Source organism: Phalacrocorax aristotelis, chromosome 5 (genome assembly GCF_949628215.1).
Source record: "Phalacrocorax aristotelis chromosome 5, bGulAri2.1, whole genome shotgun sequence".
NCBI lineage: Eukaryota > Metazoa > Chordata > Aves > Suliformes > Phalacrocoracidae > Phalacrocorax > Phalacrocorax aristotelis.
Window position 1 is genome coordinate 41826464 of NC_134280.1, and position 26418 is coordinate 41852881.

A 26418-nucleotide genomic window follows, 5' to 3' on the forward strand; every position below is an offset into this window, starting at 1 on the left:
TCATCTGTAGCTCCAAGCTCCCTTTCCTTGCTGCTCCTCCTGCCTTGCTCTGCTCCATCCCATTTTTGCTGGTCCTGAGAGCTGCTAAAGGCAGACTAGGCTGGGTCTATTTTCTCCCACCCAACTGCAGGCCCAGACTTCAATACCTGCAAAATCACCCTGCAATTCTAACGAAAGCAGGCATGTGGTTTCTCCTCATGGGCTAAAAAGCACAAAAATCAAAGTACGTTAATTTGATAGCTAGTGAGCATACGCATGAGGTAATAAGGATGGCTAGCATCAAGTGTCCTTACGAGACATTAAAGAAGCCACTAATCTTTTGACACCAAAAAATTTATGATTCTTGCAAGACTGAGCTCTGATAATGATGCAATTTCTGGCATGAAATGTACTGTAACATGAATGTACTGATAATGGAATAAAGCATTCTATTTATACATATGTTTACACCCACACATATTTATAGATGTACACACAGGCATACAGGAGTGGATAGATAAATAGCTGTAGTTCACAAATGAGCAGTTTTAGGAAACTGCAGGAGATGAGGGAGGATTTTGTTTAGAGAACAGTTTCCCCCCTCATCCCTTCAAGACAAGATCTCTAACATCTGCCACCCGATGTCTTCCAGCCAAGCCAAAGGGGCCATGAGCACAAAACAGACACCGCAAAGAAAGGTTAAGCTTTGGTGGGTTACTCATTTGATTTCAGACAGATAAGGAGTACTAACTGTGCTCACCCCCTGCAGCTTCTGGCTGCCGGGGCTGCAAAGCTCTGTCGGGTGCTGCTCCTTTGCCACATTGATTTAAAGGGTTTGGGACACCTCTCACAGCCAAAATGAGCCAGAGATAGGTTTAATCACCAACACTGGGTCTCTCCATCCTCAGGCACCATTTCATGACTCTATCTGAATATGGCTGGAGATGCATCGCTCCTGTTATCCATTTTTTTTAATACTTTTATGGGGGGAATCTGGGATCATCAAGCTTAATAAAGCTCAACATGTTTAGAAAAGCAGAGGAAGGCAGCAAAAGGGTAGATAAACATACATATATATACACATGCAAATAAAATCCCAGAAGAAGGAAAAGCTGTATTACAGTGAGGACCCCTGTTAGCACAAGACACAGGTGCACACATTGCCAGGAGCAGGGGAAGACCAAAACATGCAGCTCCCAAGCGCTAATGCAACTACGTGCTGGGACAGCATCCCTCCAGGAGGAGGCAGGAAAAACCCAACTGCTTTAACAGCAGAACCGGACCAAACTGGTTTCTGAAAGGGCTCTTGGGGGAAGAACATGGAGAGGGTCTCCATGGCCCAGGGACTCACCTTGAGCTCTGGCTCAGGCACAGAGAAGCCCCAAAGCGAAGTGCCACATTGGAGCATCCACCACCACTGCACTTGACAGACCTCTCCCAGAGCCGTGTGGATGCAAGCCTCCCCCACGTCACTTGTGCTGGGGTCCCTGGTCCATTAAGTTATTATTTGCAAAGCAGCATTTGAAAAACACCCAATGGGAAGCACCCAGGGGAGTCTTTTGATGCTTGCAGGACCTTAACACTGGCAGAGTTGGGTGTGGCTCCTTATGAACGGACTGCTCAAGACTGCTCACAGCTGGGGGATGCAGGGCTGAAGGAGTTTAGCATGGGGAGTTGTAGGCAGCAGCACCACCAACCCCAGCTAAGTTTTTTCCCCTGTAAACAGTAGTGCCAACACATCCCTCACTGGACACATTCAGAGGTATGGGTCATTCACCCAGGGTAGCAGCAATGTGGAATATCTCAACATCTGGTGGCTTCTGGTGCTGCACGACAGGAAAAGTGGATGGCCTTCCGCTAGAAGGAGAGGCCACCACCAGAAGCAGAGGTTACATTAGAAAAGGCAGGCATGTGTTGCACCCCAAGAAGCAGAGCTACCACAGCTTGACTTCAAGCCCAACAGCTCCCTTGGGAGAACAGATCCTCACAGTGGCAGGAAACAGATTGATACCAAACATCTTCCCCTCCTCTGGGATATTCCTTTGGAAAGGTGGTGCACACCCTTCTTTCACATCAAGCTGTGCAGGACAGGGTCCAGCACGGCTGCTCAGAAATCCTTTCTGGGGCTGAGCAGCTATCTGAACCATGAATCACACGTGCTTAGCAAATTCCTATCATAAATGTCTGGCAGCTTAACTTATACTGGGCTTCTGCAGAATGAGAAATGTGTGCCATTTTTACTAGGAAAAAAATAAAATGAGGCCTCTTTCTTCCTTCCATTATCCCTTTGAGAGGAGTTTCTGTTCCAGGCTGTCTGGAGGCATATGATGGGACAAAGATGCGGGGATTAAAAAAAAAATAAAAATCCATCTGTACTTTTGATACTCCTTCTTTGCAGCTAACTTTCTTGATCCTAGCCTGAGACCTCTCTTGCTTTTAGCCCAAGAGTACCATCGCAATGAAGTTGCATTGGCTGGTTTATTAAAAGCACAGACCAGAAGATGAACTAAAGATGGTAGCTGCTGTCACAACCATTTTGCCTATGAGGCTTGTTGTTCTTTACCGTATTCTTACAGCTCTTCACAAGAGCCCCAAAATGACAGATAAATTCTTTCACAATACATTGGGATGCACCATGAGTACCTGGCATCAAATATATACACCAGGGACAGGGTGGACGCTGCAGTCAGTGTTATTTTGCAGTATGTCTGCTCTCATAAGCTAGCCAGATTAATGTGAATTATCAGGGGTGTAGCTCACTGCTGCACACTGTGCTTGGGGACACTGCCAAGCACTCCCAGAGAGGTGGCAAGAGCAAACTTGCTGTGAAAGCCAGCTAGAAAGCTTCTGCAGGAGGTGTTTTCTGACTTAGAAAGCATAAAATCAAAATCCCTCCCTGGATAATACCCCTTTTGTTTAAGGGGGAAAGTAGTTCTGAAAAAGCAAAGTTTTTCTGTTGGAAAACTTGAATAGCCAAGCCCTGAGAGACTGTTGAACTCACTTTCCACAGCAATCAAGGAGGAATGGAAGCTGGAATTCTCCATCCAGGAAAGTCCCTCAGGAAAACAAACTCTATTTGGTCATTGCCAATTTTCCTCCTCTTTACTGGGAGGAGGGAACTCTCTTGATGTCATCAACATGTCAGTCATCCACATGGAGAGCAGGGTCCTCTTTTCTACTCAGCTCCACCTGCCACCAGTTTACACCACCACACAAGCTGCACTCGTTCAGCCTCATTTCTGTGTCACATGAAGACCCCTTTCCTCTGGGTCCAGCTGCCTGATGGAGACCACAAGCCTAGCAAGGCAACCTTTCCCCATTTAATAAGCATAACCCTCCTCATCTCAACCCTCTGACCATGCCACAGCAACAGCAGAGAGGGAAAAGGAGCCAGAACACCACAATCAGTTCCCTCATGCTCAGGAAAACCCCTTGCGGGGGTCAGGAACTGCAGAGCACTAAGGTACCCAGCCACTGGAGACATGCCCACACTTTGAGCACTAAATACAAGATTTTGGGATATTTTTCCATGAGATGAAATAAAACAGAACCACCCAAACACAGAGTAGTTAAAAATAAGTAAACAAATAAAATCTCTTTCCAGACCAGCTTAAGATGGAGCTGGAGATGTTCTTCTTCCAGTTAAAGCAGGGGATGTGGGGGAAGAACCTGACTTTTGCATGAAGCTGAGCACCACAAGGGATGATGTTGAGACAAAACTCTTGCCTGCACAACACAAATGTCTCAAGGCTAAACATACCTCTGGGGCAGACAGGCCTCTCACCCCCTAATCCCCAAAAACCAGGAACAGAAGAGCGGGCACCACAGGAGGGAGAGAGCAGAGCAAGGGAAAAAGGACCAGGGACCACCGTGAACCCAGAAGAATTTGCCCCACCAAAGCTCCTAACACACCAAACAGACTAGGATCAGCCCTAGCATCACTTGCTCAGTAACACCCGTTGTAAATTTAGGGCAGCCTTCTCCAAGGACACGCACTGCAAGTCCTGCCCTCGGTCCACTCCCTGATGAAGCCAGGAGAACTTTTACCAACAACACAAATAGAAGCAGGCTCCAGAGGTGGGCTTCTCATCCAGACACTCAAAGCTGTTTTAACTCACAAACCCAGCAGAAAAAAAAGAAAAAAAGAAAATAAAATAATTTGGTGTTTTTGTTGGATCGCTTTTTTGCCAGGTTAGTGAGTTAAATCAGGGTCCGACAAGCACTGAAGCCAGCACTACATAAACAGAAGGAGTGAAGGACTAGAACACAGATGATAAAAAAGGGAAACCTCCATATTTTTTTTTTAAGGCAATGCACTGTTGATAGCCTCCAGCTGCCTTCCCAAACTGAAACCCTGGAAGACAAAATGGTAAGAAACAGCCAGCTGCTACCAAAACCACCAGCCAGTAAATTCAAGGATTAAGAAAGAAAAGAAAAAAAGCAAAATACAACCTGCCCAAAAATCAAGTTCTGGGTTGGGCAGCTGTCACGGTTTTAGCTGGGATAGAGTTAATTTTCTTCACCATAGCTGCAAAGTGCTGTGCTTTGGACTTAGTATGAAAATAATGTTGATAACACACTGATGGTTTAGTTGTTGCTGAGTAGTGCTCGTATTGTAAAAGGACTTTTCCAGGTTCCCATTCTCTGCCAGGTGCACAAGCTGGGAGGGGAGGGGGCACAGCTAAGAGAATGGATCCAAACTGACCAAAGGGATATTCCATACCATATGATATCATGCTCAATATACAAAGCTGGGGGAAGAAGAAGGAAGGGGGGGGACATTCAGAGTGATGGTGTTTGTCTTCCCAAGTAACCGTTATGCATGATGGAGCCCTGCTTTCCTGGAGATGGCTGAACACCTGCCTGCCCACAAACCCAGGAGTTTCCTCACTTTTAATCTTCTGATTCTCTCCCCTGTCCCACCAGAGGGGAGTGAGTAAGTGGACGTGTGGTGCTTGCCTGCTGACTGGGGCTAAACCATGACAGCAGTCTGAGAACTTGATAAATCCAGCTAGAAGAGATAGCCCATGCAGATGCATTTGTGAAAAAAAAAAGGGGCTGCCTGGAACCATTGCATTTGGCCTCAAGATCTAAATTCTAGCCCAAAACTCTGCCTGAGGGAGGAAGAAAACAGCCAGCCAACAGCAGAGAGCGGAAGGCTCTTTGAATTTTTCAGGTTGACCCTCAGAAACAGAACATAGGAAACCCTAAACTGCTCCTCTCGAAACATCCCCAGACACCTACTCACATGTTACAGAGAACTGATGTCTGACGATTGTGATGGAAATGGTCACACACAGGCTCCTGGACCAAGGAGGGAACGAGGAATCCAAGAACTACTCCTCTTCCAGGTTCTGGCACCTACACATGTGATAGATAAGCATAAAATAAGTCTTCCCAGGGGTTGTAGACAAGACACTCTTTTCTAGTGCTTCCTCCCATGAACAAAAACTGCTAAGCTGTATTCAAAGCATCAACTGGGACATTTGGGGTGGGTAGAACAGGAGAGAGACAAAATAAAAATGCTTGATAAATAGTGAAATAACTTCTTAAAAAATAAACTAGAAAAGAAAAATATTCTTAGAGCAGATAGAGCAGGGTATGTCTCCTCCCTGGCTCCCTCTGGTTTCACAGATGCACCCACTTATTACACACAGGGGCTGGTGAAGTACAGGCCCACATCTGCCGTTCTTGCTGACTCTCTGATTTTGTAAATCCCCCTCTTCCCTTCTCCAGACCGAGCAAATCCAAGACTTCCAGTCTCTAACTGCCTGCCTTCTGCCATTTCACCTGTACCTACCTTCACCACGTTGCCCTTTAGATGCAGGGGCAAGTGTTTTAGACATAGGAGCACCAAAGCTTTATTTTTTTGGCAAATGGTACTCTGTCTTGCTCTCATCACCCTCCCCTGGGAGGCTACAGATCTTAAATCACCTGGCACCAACAGCCTGGGGCCCCACTGCATTTGCTACTACTGAGCATTCCTTGGACCTACACATCCTGACCTAGGTCTTGGATACCGCCAAGACACAATCCAGAAAGGCTTCTTTTCTTGGGGGTTTTAGGAATATACAGGCTCTTCTCATTTCTAAAAGATTCCTGGTTCCTAATACAGCAATATCCCTGCTCTCTATGCTGAGCTCAGGATTACTTTGCATGCGTATACAGAGCCTTCCTACGTGCAGGTCATCAGACACACCATGGGTTGGGCAAAAAATAGGATGACCCCCACTATGTCAGGGCTTTCTGCCTGCCTCCTCAGCCATGGATGTTTGCTTTCCATAGCTAATTAGCATAGCTTCCCCTCTAATGAAGGTTACTGCTGTCTTTCGCTTCTCTATGTTTATTAACCTAAGCAGAAAAAGGTGAGGTGTAGTCTAGCTGAGACAGTGTAGACAGAGACGAGAGCAAGAAACAAGCTCAGATGATGTTCTCGGTAGCCCCATACTAATGCAAACAGCCATAAGACCCTCCTTCTCCTCCCTCACTACCTCCATTCCCAGACTTGCTGCTGTCTCAGCTCCTGCCCTATATCCTCTCCTGAGCCAGCTTCACCCCATTCTTAGGACAAAGTCCCACCTTGCTCAACCCCATCTCTCCCCTTGAAGGGATAGCCCCATAGTGAGGACCCAGAGATACTCCAGATCCCTGCAGCTTGTGGCCATGCCAGGCAAAGCCCCTTCCCTTTGGGCAGCTCTACCAGCCACACGTGTTTTGGGTTAGGGTTGGGGTATGTTTCCAGTAAGCAATGCCCACACAGTCTCCCAAGTAGTACCACAATCTGAGATTAATTGCAACAAGCAGACACGCATTTTGTACTGCTCTTAGCAAGAGTCAGTGCTTAATGTAATTGCATGGCCCCTTGAAAGCTCAGAGGAAGAGTATGAGCATACCTCCCAGCCTTTCCTCAGGAGTCTTGAAATACCACGTAAGAAAGAACATCATTGCTGCCATTTCAGCAGCCGGGGAAACTGAGGCCCAGGAAGCGACGTGACCTTTCCTGCTCATCCAGCTGTCCTGTGGCAGAGGATCCATCTCCCCAGGGTTATGGTCCAATCTGAGACCCACAAGATCAGACACAGGGTCATTTTCCACAGCCACCTGTAGTGAACATCCCATGGAGGAGAGCCACCCTGAGCAGACTGCCCCCAATCAAGCCATGAGGATTCCTCTTTGCTGGATGTTCCTGCAGGGAGTACTGGTCAGATTTTGCAAGTTCTACAAAGCTCAGAGAGGCTCAAAGCTTCTATTTCAGATTTAAGGGAAAAGAAATATATTTCAGTTAAGATTAAGAAAAAAAAAAAGTACTTGGAGAGCTCTTTATCAACATTTGACATAGGGGATGTCTCAGAACAATTGTGGCTCCCAACAGCAAAGTGCCTGTTGACAGCTTGGGGAACCACTTGTTCAGCTAGCACTGGGACATATTTTTGGAGGGCAAACCCCTCTCCTTTAGACCCCCAATGGTCTCTTATTCCATGCATCTTTGTCTTTGAGAGGAAGACTGAGCTTTGCAAGCATGGGCTGTCATCCGGACCAGGCTTGAAGATACCACTGCAGCTGAAACAGTAGCCACCTCATGCTTCCACCCTGGAAATAATGTCTCTGCTGCCTCCTTAAAGATTAAAGTTTTAATTCCCCAGGAGATGCCTCTTGCCTGGCTCCTGGTTGGTGCAGTTCAGTTTGCACCATAGCACACTCGCTTCCCTCTGGAGGGTCCCGAGGTCCGTTTGCTGACATCAACCCCTGAACTGCTTTCCCCTGGGTGCGAGCTGAGCACAGGGAGTCAGTAGATGGGATTTTCTGGGAGGTTGCTGCAATGGGGACTAGAGCACTCCCATGTGAGCTAGGCAGCAGTAGGCATGGCTACTCTCTGGTCTCCCAGCATCGCTCTACACTGAGAGGTTTAATTCACATTTCACCCAGGAGAAAGGTGAAAAGCTACACATCTCCCTGCTTGGTAGAGGTACATAGCCCTGGAATTCCTGTTTATAAAACTGCAATCAGTGCAAGTGCAATTAGGTAGAATCAGTCAAGGGTAGGAAATTGCTGTCAGGCTTTTTTTCTTTTTTAAACAACAACAACAAAAAAAGAAAAAGCAATTTAAAACCACTCTGGCTGCTGAGCTTTCCATAAAAGCTTTCCAAGACTGCATTTCTATGTTGCATGTCACCATGGAATACACCCGAGATGTAGTGAATTCCCCCAAGTTAATTTGAACTATGCCACAAAGCAGATGTGTTCTTTGGTGCACAGAGAACCTTTTTTCTTCAATTTCAGAATGACTGCTGCCGCCACCGATCAGCTCTTATTATCCCACCGCATCGTCTGACATGACATAACAAGTCATGACACCCTTATATATCATCAGGAGAGACAGCAGCAACTCCACTCGAGTTGGGAAGAGCAGTTATAGCACTGTTGTCTTGTAGGAAAAGGTCAGATAGAAAGCTGGGGCTACTGTCTTGACAGAAGAAGATATTTGGGAAAGGAGAGATTCCCCTTTCTGCACCAATTAAGACTTTTCAATCAGGCAGCGTGCAGGAATGAAGGTGGAATTAATCAGTGAATCGTATGTAATTTCACCCTCTGGGCTCAGCTCCCAATTTGTGGGAAAAGACACAGATTTAATGAGAAGCTTTGAAAAGAGCACAAAATCATTAGAAAAACCAAACCTGGCCTCCTGCATTAGAGTGAGTTGTGCTTTCCACCCAGAAATTCCTTCATCAAGTCCAATAACCCAGGGCTGAGGAGGAATCTGTCACTGCATGACGGATATAAGCTTGAGACAAAGCTGATTAAAAAAAAATGCACAAGATCCTTTGGACAGCTATTCCAACGGTTAAACCCTCTCATCTTTAAAAAGCCCTAATCTAATACTCATTTTGTGACTTTAGCTTGCAGTCACTGAACCTGGCTGGGTCTTCTGCTCGGTAGAGGACATGTCTACAGCCAATGCTCGTTGAAGTGCAAGTGGCTGAGCCAGGCAGATTTGCAAGGTCATGAGTGCAGGACCAACCAGGGACGTTTTCCAAGTGCCCCGTGGAGCTAGAAGCAGTGTTGCTCCCTCCTACAACATCCTCCTCCAAGATCTTTCCACCTCCAAGTGGTAGTTCAAGGACCTCAACACACCACACTGCCACCAACCATGCTTTTCTGCTATCTTTTCCTGGATGCCCTTAAAGCCCAGTTTACGAATATTTTCTGTTTGGTGCTTTTGCCTTGTGTGACAGCCACATTTCCAACCTTCTCCATGCTTCCAGATAACCTAGTAAACTGTAACATCAAATTTCTCCTTCCCACCCTTGCTGTGCTGGGTATAGATAACCATGACCACGGGGAAACGCGCCTTTTGGCATGACCTAATGTTGATTTAACCAGTTCTCCCCTGTTAGAGCCTATAGAGACTCCACATAAGCCCATACCTCTCCATTTCTGCTATTACCATGACTTGAACTAACCCTAAATATACAAGAGTATATTTGCACACCCACGCTTGCAGGGCAGCAAATGCACAAGGTCACGTCTGATTTTTCCTTTAGGTAAGTTGCTGTAAGAAGAGCCCAGTGCTGAGCTGCAAGGTAAATTTTCCAGATGTGCGTGATTCTCTGCATCACATTTTGGTGGGGGGAGGGGGGAAGTCCAATTTTACAGCACTTCTGGTAAAGGAATGCAGAGAATGTGTCATAAACACTTCCCCCATCAAATAGGTGGTAAAGTGAGCCATGAGTGTTTGAAACACTGTACTTTGGAGAACTGGTGGGAATGATTTGGAGTTTTGAAGCTCTTACAGTCCAATTATTTGTTCTTTCCGTTCCTCAATTTCTTTTTATTTTATTTGAGATGATGAGGAAGTTTTTTCTCTGCCCGATACACTGTGCTGGCTACTCAGAAGAAGCCTACCAAGATCAGTAAGGAAGAAAAGAATTGAGGCTATATATATTTTGTCATTGGCTCCCCTAGGAAACCACAGCCCAAACCATGCCCAGAGGCTGCACTGGAGAGCACCTTCCTGCCTGTCAGGTGGAAGATGGGTGTTTTCCCACCTTCAGAAGATCTTTATCCAGAAATAGGCAAACAAAGAATCCACCCAGCAACCTATCTTCCCCTAGTGAAAATATTTTAACTATCCCAGATAAAAAAGCCAAGCTTGACTTTTCATGAATTTTTGAACGAGGCGGTTTCTGGACTGACTTAAGGAATGCACTTAGCATGCTGTTTCCCCTATATAAAAACACTGAATTAGCATTTCTCCCTGTGATTCTCAGCATGATATTGCTATGCGCAGAACAATACAGGATAAGTAAAAACCCATAAAAAGGGCTCTCATAAAATTGCACAGCGCTGAGTTTTCTGTCATTAATCCCTTGACTTCATCAGTTGTTTTGTCTGCTGATAAGACCAAGGGTCTCCTCCACAGTGCTCTTATGCTTATCAAAAATCTCTGCTCTCCAAGATACAAGTGGAATAGGTAGCCATCAGCCAGCTGAAAACAACTACCCTGAAGAGTATCTGGAGATACTATCCCTGCTTGTTTTGAGCCATTATCAGGCATGGGGTTGGCAATAGGAGGATGGGACACCCCCTTTGACCCTATGGGCAAGCAGACCAAATGAGAGTGAGGCAGCGATAACAAGGGGAACATAAGCATTTTGAGCTTTTATGAGAGGCTGCAGAATGTCAGCTGGGAGCCGATCTTCAGGGTCCATCTAATTATTCCTTAAGAACATTTTAATTCGCAGCTGGTTTTGTTCCTGTTCAGTACCTGGCGTCTAATTTATGGGGCAATGTTTCTTTAAGACTGGCATTAAAGAGCAGAAGTAACAATCTAAGGTTAAGAAGGTTAGACATTATGTCCAGATTAGTATTATCAGATGACCTGAAGCAGGGGTTATATTAAAAAAATGCCTTAATTAAAAAATACAGGTCAGAACCAGTTTAAGCTCCAAACCTCTGGTTATATTCACTAATTAGAAGGCTTGGATGCATGCCTCAGAGTGATGGATGAGCCGTTTCTGCCTCATGGCATCACATGAAGAGATGGGACACAGCTCCCCAGGCTCGGGACTCACGCAAGATTGCACCAGTCATCTTTGATTCACCTCTCTTTTTTTTCCCCCCCCCCAGAAATTAATAGACCGCAGGCATTCAGGAGCCAGAAATCAGCAGGGCACTAACTCCTCTTGGTTGCTTCACTCTGAACTTCAACTTATGCACTGAAGCCATGCCAGTTTTTTTTCTCAAGAAAAGCAGAAGAGAGACTAAAGTTTAACATGTTACTAACTTACTGTCGAACCTCCAAAGCACCTATGCAGGGGTCAAGAGATGTATTTTCCTTCCTTTGGCAAGCAGAAGAGTTTCATACCCTGGAGGATGCCCTAGACCTCTGTGGGGTGTTCTCAAGGTCTTCAGCCTTGGTCTGATAGAGGTCTACATCTTGTGCACAGGAAAGGTTTGCTAGCAGACAGACACAAGCAACTACATCTAAACCATGTGAGTTGACCAATCCTGAACAAGAGACAGGTGTTAAGCCTCAGTCCTGATGAACATCTCCCAGTTTTCACCAGACAGCAGAAGACACAATGCTGACCATCTTCACCTCATTTGTAGACATGCATACATATGCCCTGCCTGGTTCAGATGCAGGTAGGAAGTTTGTGGCTAGGATGCAGGTTTTATTCTAGTCTTCTTGGGATCACCATGCCATGCAATACCATTACCGGAACTGCTAAGGACAGGCTTGGGCCCCATATAACCCCACACTTCAGATCCAGATTTCACTGGGCAGTTTCAGGTGAACCACCCACTCTTCTCTCCAACACCATGCAATTCCTGTCAGAGGAGAGCAAACCTTCCCCATGAACCTCACCAGAGCCATCATGCTTGAAACATCTGCCTTGCATTTAGTCAAAACTGCTTTTCACTCAAAGAAAAATCTCATCATTTGTATGACAGAATTGGAGAAGGCCATGGGGAAGCATCAGGAGACAGGGTGAGATGCTGAGAAACCCTGCCCTGGGAGGTGAGACACCTACAACACTGGAAAGGAGAGAAAGCAAGCCCCTCACCAGGCTCTGTGCTAACAGCAGCAAGATTTCCCTTTCACATTAAAAGTTCAGATGCCAGAAACCAGGATGTGCCCTCAAAAAGAAGCTCGTAAAAAACAAAACAAAAACCCCAAAACAACAAAAAACCCCTTCATTTTTCTTTTTACTACAGTGTATTATAACCCGTTGAAAATTCAAATAACTTGCTTGTTTCATTTGTTTATCTGCTGCCCTAAGCAGAGATTTTGCTATATAGCTCGTAATTCGTTTGGGAAAGCAAATCGGTAATCTGAAAGAGAAAGCCACAAATGTGAGAAGACCTTACAATTTAGATGAAAAAAGAGCATTTCCTTGCAAAAAAGGGTTCATTACTCTGCTATTTCAGCAAGCACGCATGCAAATTTAGCAAGTACTCAGTAGGTATTTCAGATAAAATGGAAAAGGGAATTGTCACAGGGACAATAGATTTGTTTGGTATTAGTTCTGCTGTGCTCTGTCAGTGTTTCTCCATTAAAGAACATTATTGCTGTCCTCCTGTTTGATTTACATAATGAAAATAGATGAGTTGTCAAGGCCCGCCTGGAGAGGCACCTCATCCCTTTCATGCTCTAGAAGGCGGCGAGGTGGTCTCCATCCCACCACCTTGTCAATCTTCCCCAGGGCGCACCTCAGGTGACAACAGCCCACCTTTATTAGGCACAGCATCAACTATAATGTTGATGAGCATTGCCTCATCAACAGGCAATCAACTTTAAATTCATCCAGCCCACCATTTCCATCACCCTCACTCATGCAACACAAGGAATAACTCAATAAAAATCTCCTACATTCAACAGTGGTGGCAGAAATGACCCAGAGCCCCCATGGTGAGATTAACAGCCAAGCACCACGACATCTGTAGGGCAAAGAACATCTCCATCAGTAGCAATTTGTATGGCCCCTTGCACTGTGTGGCTCTAATCACTGATCAGAGCCACATGGTCTCCAACTTGACAGATATTACATTTCTTTGTAATTCCCTTTCCTTTTGTAATCCCCATGGGCTCCAGCCCATGCCTGGGGAGCTCTACATGCAAGTGCTCATGCATGACGGAGGGAGAATGGTGTATGGTGAGAGCTGCTGACAGCTGAATGCATTAGGTGATCATTGAATCAATGGCATCTTCCAGCCAACAGAGTCGTAAGGCTCCAGCATTCCAAAAAGCTGCAGAGGAAAGAAACAAAGAGGCAATGTCTTGTTTTGGAGAGCATCGTCTGGGTGTTTGGTCCTTTCCCGACACACCAGAGCACGCACAAAGGATCAGAGCAGGCTTTCTTCCATCCCAGACTTATTACTGGAGAAGATGTCTCCTAGGAAGCCTGCGGGGTTTCTGGTTCCAATCTCCTCTCTGCAGTTGCTGCATTGCTCAGCACTGTAAATTGCATGAATCAGCAGTTAGAGACAGGAGATGAAAGAGTAAATAGGCCTTCAGAAAAGTTATTTACACTAAAGGGCAAATCCTGCCCTGACAGGCACCCTGCAACCTTCCGTTAATTAGGAGGGAGGTGGAAGGGGTGTACATCAAGGCAAACATCAGCCCGCAGGATGTGGGCTTCATTTATGGCAGGTCCAACTCATGCGGGCACCTGCAGGTCAGAAGGGAAGATGCTTCAGCCCTATCTGCTTCCCACTGGCTGAGGTTTGGTTTTAGCAGATACCCACTATTTAATCACCTCAAATCCCATTCCCATCCCATAGATCCCAGCGATTTATGTGCCAGCAGAGCTCAAGCAGGATGGTGATGCTTTGCAGTGAGGCTAGCAAGGATAAACCACAGAGAGTTCCAACTTTAGAAAGACGTCGAGAAATCCCAAGTACCTTATTGGAGACCTAGTGAGGATGGGGGAGAGGAGGAGAAACACCAAGCACAGAGCGCCAAGTCCTTTAATTCAAAACTCTGCTTTGGTACTTGTATCTTAAAATCTTGTGTTCTTGACTTGTGGGTGAGAAACCCAACTTCCTCTGTAAAAGGGGAAAAAATTCTTTCTAAACTTTCTCTTTAAAAGCTATGAACTAGAAAAGAGAAAACACAAATGTATTCATGCCTAAAACTCTGGGAGTTTAGATACTGCTCCTGAGCTGAGGGTGGGGAGACCTGGAGAGTCCCCAGTAGGAAGCTAACTCCCAGGGCTTCACAGCTCAGCTTTGGCACACAGCAAGTTTAAAAAAAAAAAAAAAGGGCAAAACTGATTTGAAATAACCCTGAACCCCAGTGGGAGTTTCCAAGAGCTCCACTAGAACGTTTGCACTCAAGTTGCCACCCAAGGGAGCAGCAGGACTGACATCACCAGATATTTGCACCAGAGCACCAGCTTTCCCCCAAGCAGAAGACCTCCAATTTTTCCCCTCTCATATCTTGCTTCTTTTCACATCACACTTAGGCTTTCCTGGGACTGCTTCTCCACTGTAACAGCAGACAGGAGGAATGTGGCACACCAGGTTTGTTTGGATAAAGCGAGAAGGGGGGATTACCATTAGCTTTCTAATGGAAAACTGGCACCTCTGTTAGCTCTTACATTGGTACAAGGTTCCATAAATAAAAATTGGACACAGGCCGGGGAAGCCTCCAAATTCCCCAAACACAGCAAATTACCTACACTCCAGGAGCAGAGATTAGGCAGGACGCCAAGCCATAGCTAATGTTTTCCAAAAATAACTAAGTCAAAAGTACATAAACATCAGGAATTTCTAGCACAGAAACCACGGCCCATGTGTTCTCCGATAACCAGCTAGGAACAAGACTAGCAAAGCCTTAAGTGATGGTGGGACTTGTGCCACTGACTTTGGTGGTCCTGGGATTCAGCCCCAAGGAGCTGTTCATGTGGCCTGTGTCAGAGCTAAAGCAAACTACCTTTTGCCCGATGCCCTCTTGCAAATATTTTCCTGCTAGCAAAAAGCACGACAGGAGAGGGAAGAATTGAAAGATGCTAAAGGCTAGGTTCAGCTTGCTGCTGTATCCCCTGACCTTATAAGCCAGACCTTTAGCATACCAATAGGGAAACCAAGCAGAGAGGGTTAAATCCTCACCCATAAAGCCCACCATCGAGGCACATTATATATACAACTGCTCTTCCCACGCTTAAACTACTACTGAGTTAGTAGTTTAAGGGTTGCTGAGACAGCCCCCCTACTACCTTCAGTGACTGTGGTGGGTGAACGTTCTTACTTTCCAGAGATATCTCTCTCTTGCAGCACTGTCTGTTCTGCATAGCAGGGGATTTCATAAGGAAAAGATAAAGAAATGCAATTGTAGAACTACTTTTTAAACCCACCAGAATCAGGCACAGAGCTGGAAAGTATTTCCCATCCCTTAACCCCTTTTGGGGTCCCAGAGCTGCTGCCGCACAGCAGGGCAGTCGCTGCCCGGAGCGTGGGAGTGGTGGGAGACTGCAGAGTTACAGAGGTGGACAAACACAAGTGGATGCTACACGTGTATGGCATGAGTCGAGATGACTGCTGCAGAGGTCTTCTTCCTAAAGATGACTACTGCAGAGTTGTTCTTCCTCTGCTTGCAGACAGACTGTTCCTGCTGCCCCACATCTAGCTGTGCAATTAGGTGGCAGCGTTTGGGGAAAATCCTAAGGACTACATTTTCTGTCATGCAGCAGGCACAGTGTATGCAGCTAGGTCAATACAAGATCTGTGACGTGCCATATTTGAAACACCAGATCTGAAATGTGTACATTTGTTTCTCACGAAGCCTGACTTTGCTTATGACATAGCTTAGCTGAGATGAAACTCAGGATGTAAAGTGACTCAAGTTTTTTTTTTGCTTGGAGGTGCAAGAGTCATCTACATGGAAACATTTGCAAGACTCAGTGCTTTCCCCTAAACAACCTCAAGAGGAAAGTCCAGCCATCATACTGATGGTTTAGCATAACTCTTTTATAATAAATTCTATTCTTCCAGCAGTACAGTTTTATTTTCCAAAGTGATAAACCATAATCTTATTAGCTTGGCGCCTTTAGCAATACAGAATACCACCTATCTGATTGGCAAAAGGTGGCAGGGTTTCAGAAAGTAAGCTTACGTTCTCATTAAAGCATGGGCAGTATGTTTTCAGCTTTCTCCTGTTTCAACAAGACATTAGTATATACAATGCGTGCTCTGGAACTAGTTTGGTCTAATCCTCTTCTTTGTTTGCCTTTCAGTGTTGCAGTTTTTAAATTAGTATGGCATTACCCCGCTGATGAAGCCAGCCTGCAAGGATGGCTCACTCTGAATAAGTTATAAGAGCCCCAAGCTCTGGTTATGTGCAACAGAACTTCCAGAAGCAAGTCCTTTACAGAGCAAGGTCCGGGAGAAGAACACACAGCAACCTGGGATGGGTTTCCATCACCAGTGACAATACAGGGCATTAGGGATAAATAAGCCCTTACCCAGAATCATTATTATTTTTTACCTAAGCATCTAAAAAAAGTTGACAGTGTTTACCAGATTTTTCACAGCTTGCCAAGTGTCAATGTTTCAGGTGAAGTTGTCTAAAAGTCTCATTATCAGTAATTTCAATTTTCTGTTAAAAAAGATAACTGTGGTTACAACTTAGTTTAACGTAAGTTCTTATAAGAAACTCTCTTAAAACTATACCTATTTCAAACCCTGGGGGAAACCCCTGAAACTCTAAGTTTGGAAGTCACATTTGAATTCAAGTTATTCCCCTTTCCACATGTAGAAAATACTGTTTATTGATGCAGGGCTTAAATGCTTGGCAATGAGTCTTATGAGGCGAAGCACAAAGAAAGAGAAAAATCTGCTTTTAAAAGTCTATTTTTAACAGGTAAGCATAACATCATAAAATAGATGTAATGACATGCAACCAGCCAAGCTAGTTCCAAAGGATATAAGATATTGAGGCAGAGCTTGCAAGAAATAAAGAGAGAAATGTTAATTATCAGGAAAATATGGATACCCATTACCAAGCACCTGTTTATCTGTTTCCCTCTTTCTCTTTTGGGGACAGTTACCCAACTGTAGTGTTTCTCCACTTTTCCTCACTACAGGTCACTGCCATGCCATGGGACTGCCGACCAGAGCCACCGGTGAATAACTCCCTAAGCTCAGCTGCAGAGAGCTGGAACACACGAATTATCTCTCTATTTAATAAGGCAATAGCTTTGCCTGGAGTAAAGTTGCATTAGTAAAATCTGGAGTTCGAAGAGAATATGGCATCCTGCAGGTGCCACAGAGTCTGCTAGCCCATCCTTGCTTGTTCACACCAGGGAACGCCGAGAGCATTTCCAGAGCACCGCAGAATATGCACTGTGTTAGAGTTTTATTAAACATTTTCCTCTTTTGTAAAGTTTTCAGATTCTCTGCCTCTTTGCAACCTCCAAAATCTGTCATCCTAGAAAAAAGTCAAATGCGAGGCATGACGGCTCATTAAGGTGGGCTGGTGTGACCAAAAGGAACGCAAATTAGCCCTAGAGACTGCTCACCAGGCCAACTGCGTTGGCATGCAGGGGCCCTCCAGGCCCCTGGTGTGAATGAGTCCTAGGTTCAGGGAGGGTAATGCAAAGCAGGCAGAGATGCAAGCACTGCCCTGGCTTCCAGCTGCAGAGATGTGCTGGATGGTCCCACTGATGGAGCTAATGCACCATCTTCCAGGGCTCCATCATTGCTTTTTCCTGCCAAAAGATGATGGCAGGGAAGAAGTGAGCCTTCTGACATCCTCAGACAAAAAGCTCGGACAGGCCTTCAGGGAATTTGCCAAGCAGCGAGATATTTTTGTCTCCAGAGTCCAACTTGTGTGTTGCCAACAAAGGCGAAGTAAATTGTTAAAAGGAATTAGAAATACCTCAAAAGCTACCAAGCCCCTGAAGCTGCCTGTCTTCAGCAAGACGTCCTGCTCCCATCTACATCATCTTGCTGTTGCGGTGAGCCATGTGTGACGCCATTTAGCCAGGGTCCACACTGGCTATCAGGAGCAGGGCTTTTCAGTCTACCTCTACCAGGTGACACCCTAGAGAAGAGCAGTTTCCATCCTTTTTTTTGTTTGTTTTTTTCCCCTCTTCTGTAAAGCCGTTCCCACAGAACCACAGCAGCTTTACTGAAAGGACAGCAATACCAGAGTAGTGGAAAGGAGGCAAAGCCCCACATGAAACTCATCTCCCACCTTCATGCCAAGTCAGCCCAATTTTATTTGGGATGGCTCCCAAAAAAGGCATTCGAATCAATTTTTCAACTTTGCTGGTTTTGGCTGGGATAGAGTTAATTCTCTTCACTGTAGCTGGTAAAGTGCCGATGGCACACTGATGCTTTAGTTGCTGTTAAGTATCGCTTATAGTGGTCAGGGACCTTTCCCGCTTCCCGCACTCTGCCACGTGGGCAGGAGGCCGGGGAGGGGGGGCCACGGCCGGGGCAGCTGACCCCGGCTGGCCAACGGGACGTTCATTCCTCACCACGTGACGCCACGAGCAGCACATTAATGGGGGCAGTTGGTGCGCGGGGAGCGGTTGCAGCTCAGGGACTGGCGGCATCGGGTCGGCGGGTGATGAGTGGCTGCATCACATGCGGTTTGGTTTGGGTGTTCATTCCCCCTTCCTCAGGTGTCACCTCTCTTGTTATTCTCCTTTTCATTGCATTATTATTGTTGTTGTTGTTATTGTTTTATTTTAATTATAAACCTGTTCTTATCTCAACCCATGAGCTTTCTCACTTTCACCCTTCTGATTCTCTCCCCATCCCGCCGGTGGGGGAGCGAGCGAGCCGCTGGGTGGGACTGAGTTGCTGCCTAAACCACAACAGTCTCTTTTGGGGCCCAACATGGGGCTCAGAAGGTTTGAGATAATAACAGCTGCTGGTCACAGCACAGTGGAGGAAGGTGAAATCAAAGCCATGCTCTCCAGCAAGCAAGACAGCTACTCTCCATTCAGCTTTCCACAAGCTTTATTTGGAGGCTGTGGAGCCACATGCCCAGCTAGCACAAAGCAGCACCCTTTCACTCAAGGATCCAGCCTGCCCAGGGGTGAAACAGACCTTTTAGAGGTGGACCAGATGCTTCTGTTTGAGTAGCCCAGTGGGAAGGTCACAAGCAGGTTGCTCCTTAATCTCCAGCCCTCCACTGCCAACAAGTGCATTTGAAGGTACATGGGCTTAGCTTTCTTCCCATAGTCCTGCCCTGGATGGTTCCCTCTAAGGAAGAGTTTAAGCCTTCAATCTGAGCTCCAAGGCAAATCAAGGCCATTTATGGATATTTTTTTTTGTAAATCTTTTTTGCTAATAGCACTGCGTATTGGAGTGTGAATTACAGCCAGCAGTAATAATGAACTCACAAGATAACACCCCTGGGGAGAGAGCAAGGAAATTCAGGGCCAGGATACAGAAGCTCTCATCAGGCAGATGGAAGGCTTGCTAACAAAGGGGTTTGCAGCGGGGGACGGTTTGTGTTCAAGCAGACCGACACATTGAGCTTTTTACATCTTGTACATTTTTTCCATGCTTTCTACAGCCAATTCTTGCCAGAATTTTTCGGACTCCACTTGTCGAAGAAGTGTTTAATCAGCATTCAGCCTCTTTACAGGGCTGTCTCTGAGGGAACGGATTCAGGCGGGTGATAGCAAGTGGTAATTTTGGCTGCTTAATCTGAGTTGATTCATTTTAACAGTCTGCTTAACAATAGATACCATGTGGCCACGACCAAAGAAGTTACATGGTCTTTACTGAGATTTAAAGTAGGTGTGAAATGCTTTAAAAATGCATCATTACTGCAGGAGCGATAAAAGCTTCATTGCCCTAATGATGAAAAGGATTGGCCCAGGTTCCATGGCGATTATTGCTTTTCTCTGTAAGGTCATTCAGTGTCGCCAGATTCCTGAATTTCTTTTTGTAAAATGGCAGAGGAAAAGACAAGAAAGCTCCAGATCCTGGAGTCCAGTGATCACATGCATCTGCCTACTCTACTGAACTTTTGCACCACCTAGGAAGAAGTTTAGATCTTTCTCTCAGCCTCAGAGCATGACCTGTGTAAGGAGACTCAACTAAAGGAATTATCAGGGAGACACTTCTTAGTCCATCCTATCCAAAGCACATCATCCTCCCAACCCTTTAGCCAGATGGGCAAAATGTTATACACATTATTCTAGCTTTGACACTCTATGTATTATTCTTGCATTACTCTGGGTTTTTAAATATTTTTTGAGACAAACAACCACCACAGGATGTCCTACCTCACATTATGAAGCATGACAGAGGTGTTTCTGTAACACGTTTTGCAATTCAGAATTACAGACAGTCAAGGAAAAGGTTTTGAGATGAGATAGTAATAAAATCATTTTGCATTCCTAAATCAATGCGTGTGCTGGTTTTAAATTATATTTTTAAAAGTAACCTGTACTCCAATAGTAAAGTGGGCTGTTATATGACTGACTGAAGGACCAAGACTAGAGCTAGCTTAGGTATGGAGCTTCCAAGCCACAATAATGCCAACGTTTTTGGAAAACAATGGCATCTTTAGTCCAGCTAAAAAGCAAAGAACTGTGGTATTTCTAGACCTGAAATCACACTGTAGAGGGCTGTTTTTGTGACAACACAACACTGCTTTTTTTTCAATTTATGTAGGATTGTCCCCTCTGACATCCTTGGCCACTGCTGACCTAAACTGGCCTAAGAGACAGCTGTGAAACAGACGACTCATGGTCTCCTGAATGACCATTGCAGATTTGGGGTTGTTCACGGGAATACAGGGTGGGTTGTCTGGTCCAAAAGGCAGATGTACCTCCAAGCTGCAGAGCTCAGCTTGACTGGGAGACACCTGAATCAGGACACCACGTCTCACGGAACTGCTTGTGAAGTTCAGACCTGCAATGCTTGGTTCCAGGGCAGCCATGCAACAAAGCTGCCTGAGAGCTGAGGAATCTGAGGAGCAGCAGTCCTCCTCCTATTTCTCCTTCACAGAAGTTGCAGTCTAAAAGCTTTGATCATTACCTTCATGACACAAGGACAAAGCCTGAAGCATTTACTGGAGTATTTCCAGCCTTTTATAACAGCACCACTTAGTTCTGAACTTCCCAACCCACTTTGAGGTTAGCAGCCAACCAAACTTTAGTGACAGAGCTGAACTTGAAATCCCTAGTGCACATCTATATACAGTCGTTCAAATGTTTTATGCATAAAATCAGCATCACTCCAAAGGCAGAAATTGCAATCAGGTCACTCCCTATCCACCAAGGGGTTTTAGTACAGCCTAGCCATTGTGCTTATGTGCACATATTTTCCATTATTTCTTAGAAAATGTGGGCAGAGTGCAAGCACATGCGTCAAGAGAGGATAAGAGGACAAAGGAAAGGGAGAAGCCCATCTCCAAGAAATCACTGAATAAAATTGCTCCCAAGTTCCCATTTCCTTCACAAACAAAACATCTTGCAAAAGTCCAAGCTGGGGTGGATAAAATATCAGCCACGTGCCTGACTTACAGCACTGGGACTGAGGTTTGGGCACCACTTCAAGACTTTCCCCTAGGAGTCTATCCAAACCCTCTTTGCTTCTGATGTGGAATAATTTGGAATTGTATTTAGGCTGCCGGCTGGGATAACACACGGGCTATTGTAAACACACATGCAGCCGATCAGCACCAAACCCACACAAATATGGTCTGTACACACATAAATAACTACTACATATTCCCTTTTTTAAAAAATATTAATTGAAATGTTGAATTAAAGAAAATTACTAAATCACTGAGCAGGTCTCAAGAAAAAAGTGAACATTTATGGGAAGAGTTATGTTTCACCTGATTTTAATAAATGAAACATACCTAAATGCAGGCCACTAGATTTAAAGAGCTATGGATAAGACACAACCAGAACCAGTTGCCATATAGTGTGATACATCACATAACAAGTGTGTGCAGTGAAGCAAGACTAATTTCCGTGGATGCTGTTTCAATAATACTGCTGATAGCCAAGAAAGTTTGGAAATGTAAGAGAGCATAACCAGGGCATGGAGACCTGCACAGACTCAGAAATAACCTGCTAAAGATACATAACCCAGCCTGGAGCTCTAACCCTGCATAACTCCTGCTTGTCTGACCTCTGCTTTGGGTGGAAAAGGAGAGAATTGCTCTTTCAGACTCATGATTCTCTGGGATACTTTGGGTCTTCTCCACTACAGTGGCCAGGAAGAAATTCATCTCACCTGTGAGACATGTCCCAGTTGGCTTGAATGTAGAATGGTGTTTTGGACCTGTCCTAGCTTTCAAGACAGGCTGATGGGAGCCTAAAAATGGGTGCCTTCATAGATGGCCTCAATGGAAGCCATAGCCAGATGTTGGCACCATTCAAACATGGCTACACCAGGAGATGGAGGGGCCCTTTCCTAGGATTCCCAGGTAGTTCTTGCCAGCTTTGGTCTGCCTCACGGCGTTACACCCATATGGTCTACTGTTTCTTAAAAAAATCCTCAATTACCTCTGGTACTGTCCTCTACCAGCTAGTCTTAGGCAAGCAGATGAACCAACTCATGCCAGCAGGTGAGCAAAGAAGTCAGAGGCAGGGACTTGCAGCAACTCAACTTCCCTTCCTTCTGAAATGCTGAGCATTTTTACTTTTCCATCTCTTCCGAGAGGTGTGATGTGACAGAGGTCAAAACACTTCACGTCAAGGCTGCTATCTACCATGGCAACTGCTTTTCCTGCAAGGAAAAGAGTTTCTCCATATCTGGCCCAAAAGGACTAAATATCTCCAGGCATTTCTGGACAAGCACCAGGCATTTCTGTCCACCGTGCCAAGCCTAGACTGGGACTTAAATAAAACAACAGCAAACCAGGCTGTCCAGTTTATAGAATCATAGAATGGTTTGGGTTGGAAGAGACCTTTAAAGGTCATCTAGTCCAACCCCCCTGCAGTGAGCAGGGACATTGTCAACTAGATCAGGTTGCTCAGAGCCCTGACCAACCTGACCTTGAATGTTTCCAGGGATGGGGCTTCTACCACCTCTCTGGACAACCTCTGCCCGTGTTTCACCACCCTCTTTGTAAACAATTTCTTTCTTATATCTAGTCTAAATCTTTTTGTTTAAAACCATTACTCTTTGTCCTATCATAACAGGCCCTGCTAAAAAGTTTGTCCCCATCTTTCTTGTAAGCCCCCTTTAAGTACTGAAAGGCTGCAATTAAGGTCTCCCTGGAGCTCTCTCTTCTCCAGGCTGAAAACCCCAAGTCTCTCAGCCTTCCTTTATAGGAGAGGTGTTCCATCCCTCTGATCATTTTTGTGGCCCTCCTCTGGACCTTACAGATGTTGAGTTTTAACATCTCACCACTGGATGGATTTTGAACAGAACCATTCCACACATTGGTGGGGAGAGTGAACCTCGGGGAGGGAAGAGGGGAAATGAGATAGCAGAAAGATTTCTCTGCAGCAGTAAATCCATCTTGATAATAATGGAGCTGTGTACAACCACGTTGTGACTGCACCATCTGCAAACAATATTTCCCTGCATAGGAAGTAGCTGGAAATTGAAGAAACGTTTCATGTGGAGAGGCATAAGTTCTTTGCTCTTCCCTACCCAGCCCTACTTTAACCAACCTTGTACTTGAAGCAACGCTTAAAATAAATAAAAGGAGTCACTCAGCCCTTACATCTGTCTTTGGTATCTGCTATAATCACAGAGCTTATGGGTTGGATCCCACTTACCAGGCCAGGAGGAGGACTGATTAGAGCCCTCTGAATCAGAAATCTTGTGATTCCTGCTCCAAGCCAGACTGATTTTGCAGGAAATAACAGTATGTTGACACTGTCTTCTTAGAGCAGCTTTGTTGTAGAGCTGATCCAAAGCCTGCTGAAGTCTGTGATTAGACTTCCTCTGCTGCAGCAGCCTCTGGGAAAAGCAATGTCATCAACTTCTGGCCCATTCATGGGGCTGGTCTGATGCATCTCCCGAAGCAGAAGACTGATGCCAAGATCCCACCAGTCAAAACCCATCACCAACTATTGTACAAAGGAAGACAAAGATCCTGATGTTAAGCACATCTAAGACAACATGCAGAAAAGGGTGCAAAACAATTAAAACACCTAACGAAGTACTGAGGGAAGCTGAGAGCATTAATTTTACATGAGTACATCATGCACATCGCTTAGTTTAATTTAATCAAGACAGCACCTAAAGCGTGACCCTCCACAGCAAAATCCTTTGTCAAATCTTGCCTGAAAGGCTTTGCTTAAGCTTTCAAGACTGCAGGTTGAGAGGAGAAAAGTCTGAATCACCCTTTGTTTGGTAACCAGCCTGGGTCACACATTGAGGCTGGGATTGAGAAGAATTTAAGATATAATCAAACAGCAGAGAGTCCCAAAGCTTTTCTGGCTGCAGGAGAAAATGCCTAAGGAGAACAAACACAGTTTGCAGGGCCTGACTTAAGATCAAGTCATTCAGCTTGGAGGTACTTCAGCTTCCGATGTCTGGATGTTCACCCACCACAGGGTGACAGGAGGCTTTTACCTGTACCAGTATAGCTCCAGTCCTGAGCCAAGGTGTGGGATGCAGTCTGGGTACTGGTTTATCTCTGGTCAGGTTCCCAGTCAACAGTAAGTCTTCAGGACTGAGCTGTTTGGCTTGGTTTTTTTCACGCTGTGACCCATAGCGCCACGGAGAAGACAACTTCTGTAAGAAAACTAGCTCCTATCTGGGAACAGCAGAGATGTCAGGGTGGCCACATGGGCCTTGCTTTAAGCAGCAATTTGCTAAACCATTTGCAGTGCACAAACACTTTCCAAGAACAACCTGTGATGGGCAAAACATAGGATCCAAGGACTTTCAGGGCAGCATGACAACTGCTCTAGAAAGTGGAAAGAAAGCCAAAGACTAACAAGGAACACACAGGGTGGACCTGGGAGAAGCAGCGGGAGACGATGATCTCCACATGGCCCATATTCATTTAGGCTTCTGAATAGAAACAATAAGGACACTCTCTCCAGACTTCAGTAACTTTTTTTTCTTTTAATGTGAGAAACATTAGGAGTACATGGTCTGCAAAGTCATTATCATCATCCACAGAAAGATAAGGAACATTGATTCAACTCAAGGCTCAGGACAGTTGAATATCAGACAAGCATCTTTCACCAAGCCAAGGTTTAGAGGCAGTGGGAGGCAGGGGGGACAAGGTTTCATGCACATCCTTTGGAGGGTTGATTAGCGAAACAGCCTAAGAATATTCTCAAGGCTGGAACAATTTAAGACAGCCATTTTCTTGAGATGTCTGGGACGCTCTGTAATTTTATGGCATCCAAAGTGCTAAGAAAAGCAGGGTGCTGCCAAGATTGCATGGCTATTCATGTGTAAAAGGTCAAAGAGTTGCAAAAAGGTCAGTTTTGTAGGTTATAAACATCTGTAGCAGTTATAATCAGAATGCATGCAATGAATAAAGCTCTCCTTATGGTTAAGTAACAAGCAAGAGCTACGGTAATGATGTAATACACAACTTACAGCACCAGTCGGTATCAACTTACCACATGAATCAGTGTCTGGTGCTCTAGACATGCTGCAGCATAAAAATAAGACCTTGCCATTTGTACATTCTATTAAGCCTTATCTAGCCTTGGATGAGGGGAGATGGTACAGTGTGTTTGGTAACATGAGCTAGAAACGCTGATCAGTCCAAGAAACCCTTCAGACTTCTTAATGGTTTGGTTCTCTAAGGCCGTTACAGAGGTGTCACCTAAAGAAGCTTCCTCCCACCAATATGAAGCTGTACCATCATGAAATGCCAGATGAGCAGTGAGATGGGAACCACCTCACCGATAGTCAGGAGTCAGAGCGCAGACGAGAACCTTATATAAGCTCTTATCACGACGAGATGAAAAAACTTATTCCTAATTTCTTTCAGAGCTGCCTCATCTCATCAGAGAACAGCAGAGATAACAGTGGGGTTCCTGCTATTCCCAGCAGTCATCCAGTTACTCACATACAGCTGAAAAGTCACAGACAGGAGGCAGAAATGGATGTGGTTTCAGTCTCTTTTTCCTGTAATGATCACTTTACATGATCTCAGCTCCATTTCCACCCCCTCCTCCACTTCTGCCGGTGGAAGCACTGACGGTGAAAACACAGTAACCTTGCTTTGGGAAAGCCAAGCTCTGGCTGAGGTCACGCCTAGCTGGAACAAGTGATCCCATAACACCAGATGCGGATCCGAGGAAAAAAGCAGCGCTCCTTCTCCTTGCTCTGCCACAGACTTCCTGTGGGACCTTGGCCATGTCACTTAGAGGAAAACATGGCAAAGTCATGTTAGGTGTGTGCTAAAAGGGGATTTTGGTTGGTTGTTTTTTTTTTTTTTAAAGGCATGATTTTACAAAACCTCTCCAGTATTTCAATGCACTTTCAGACGGAAATTTCAATCTGCAAAAATCACTGTATATCAAAGTT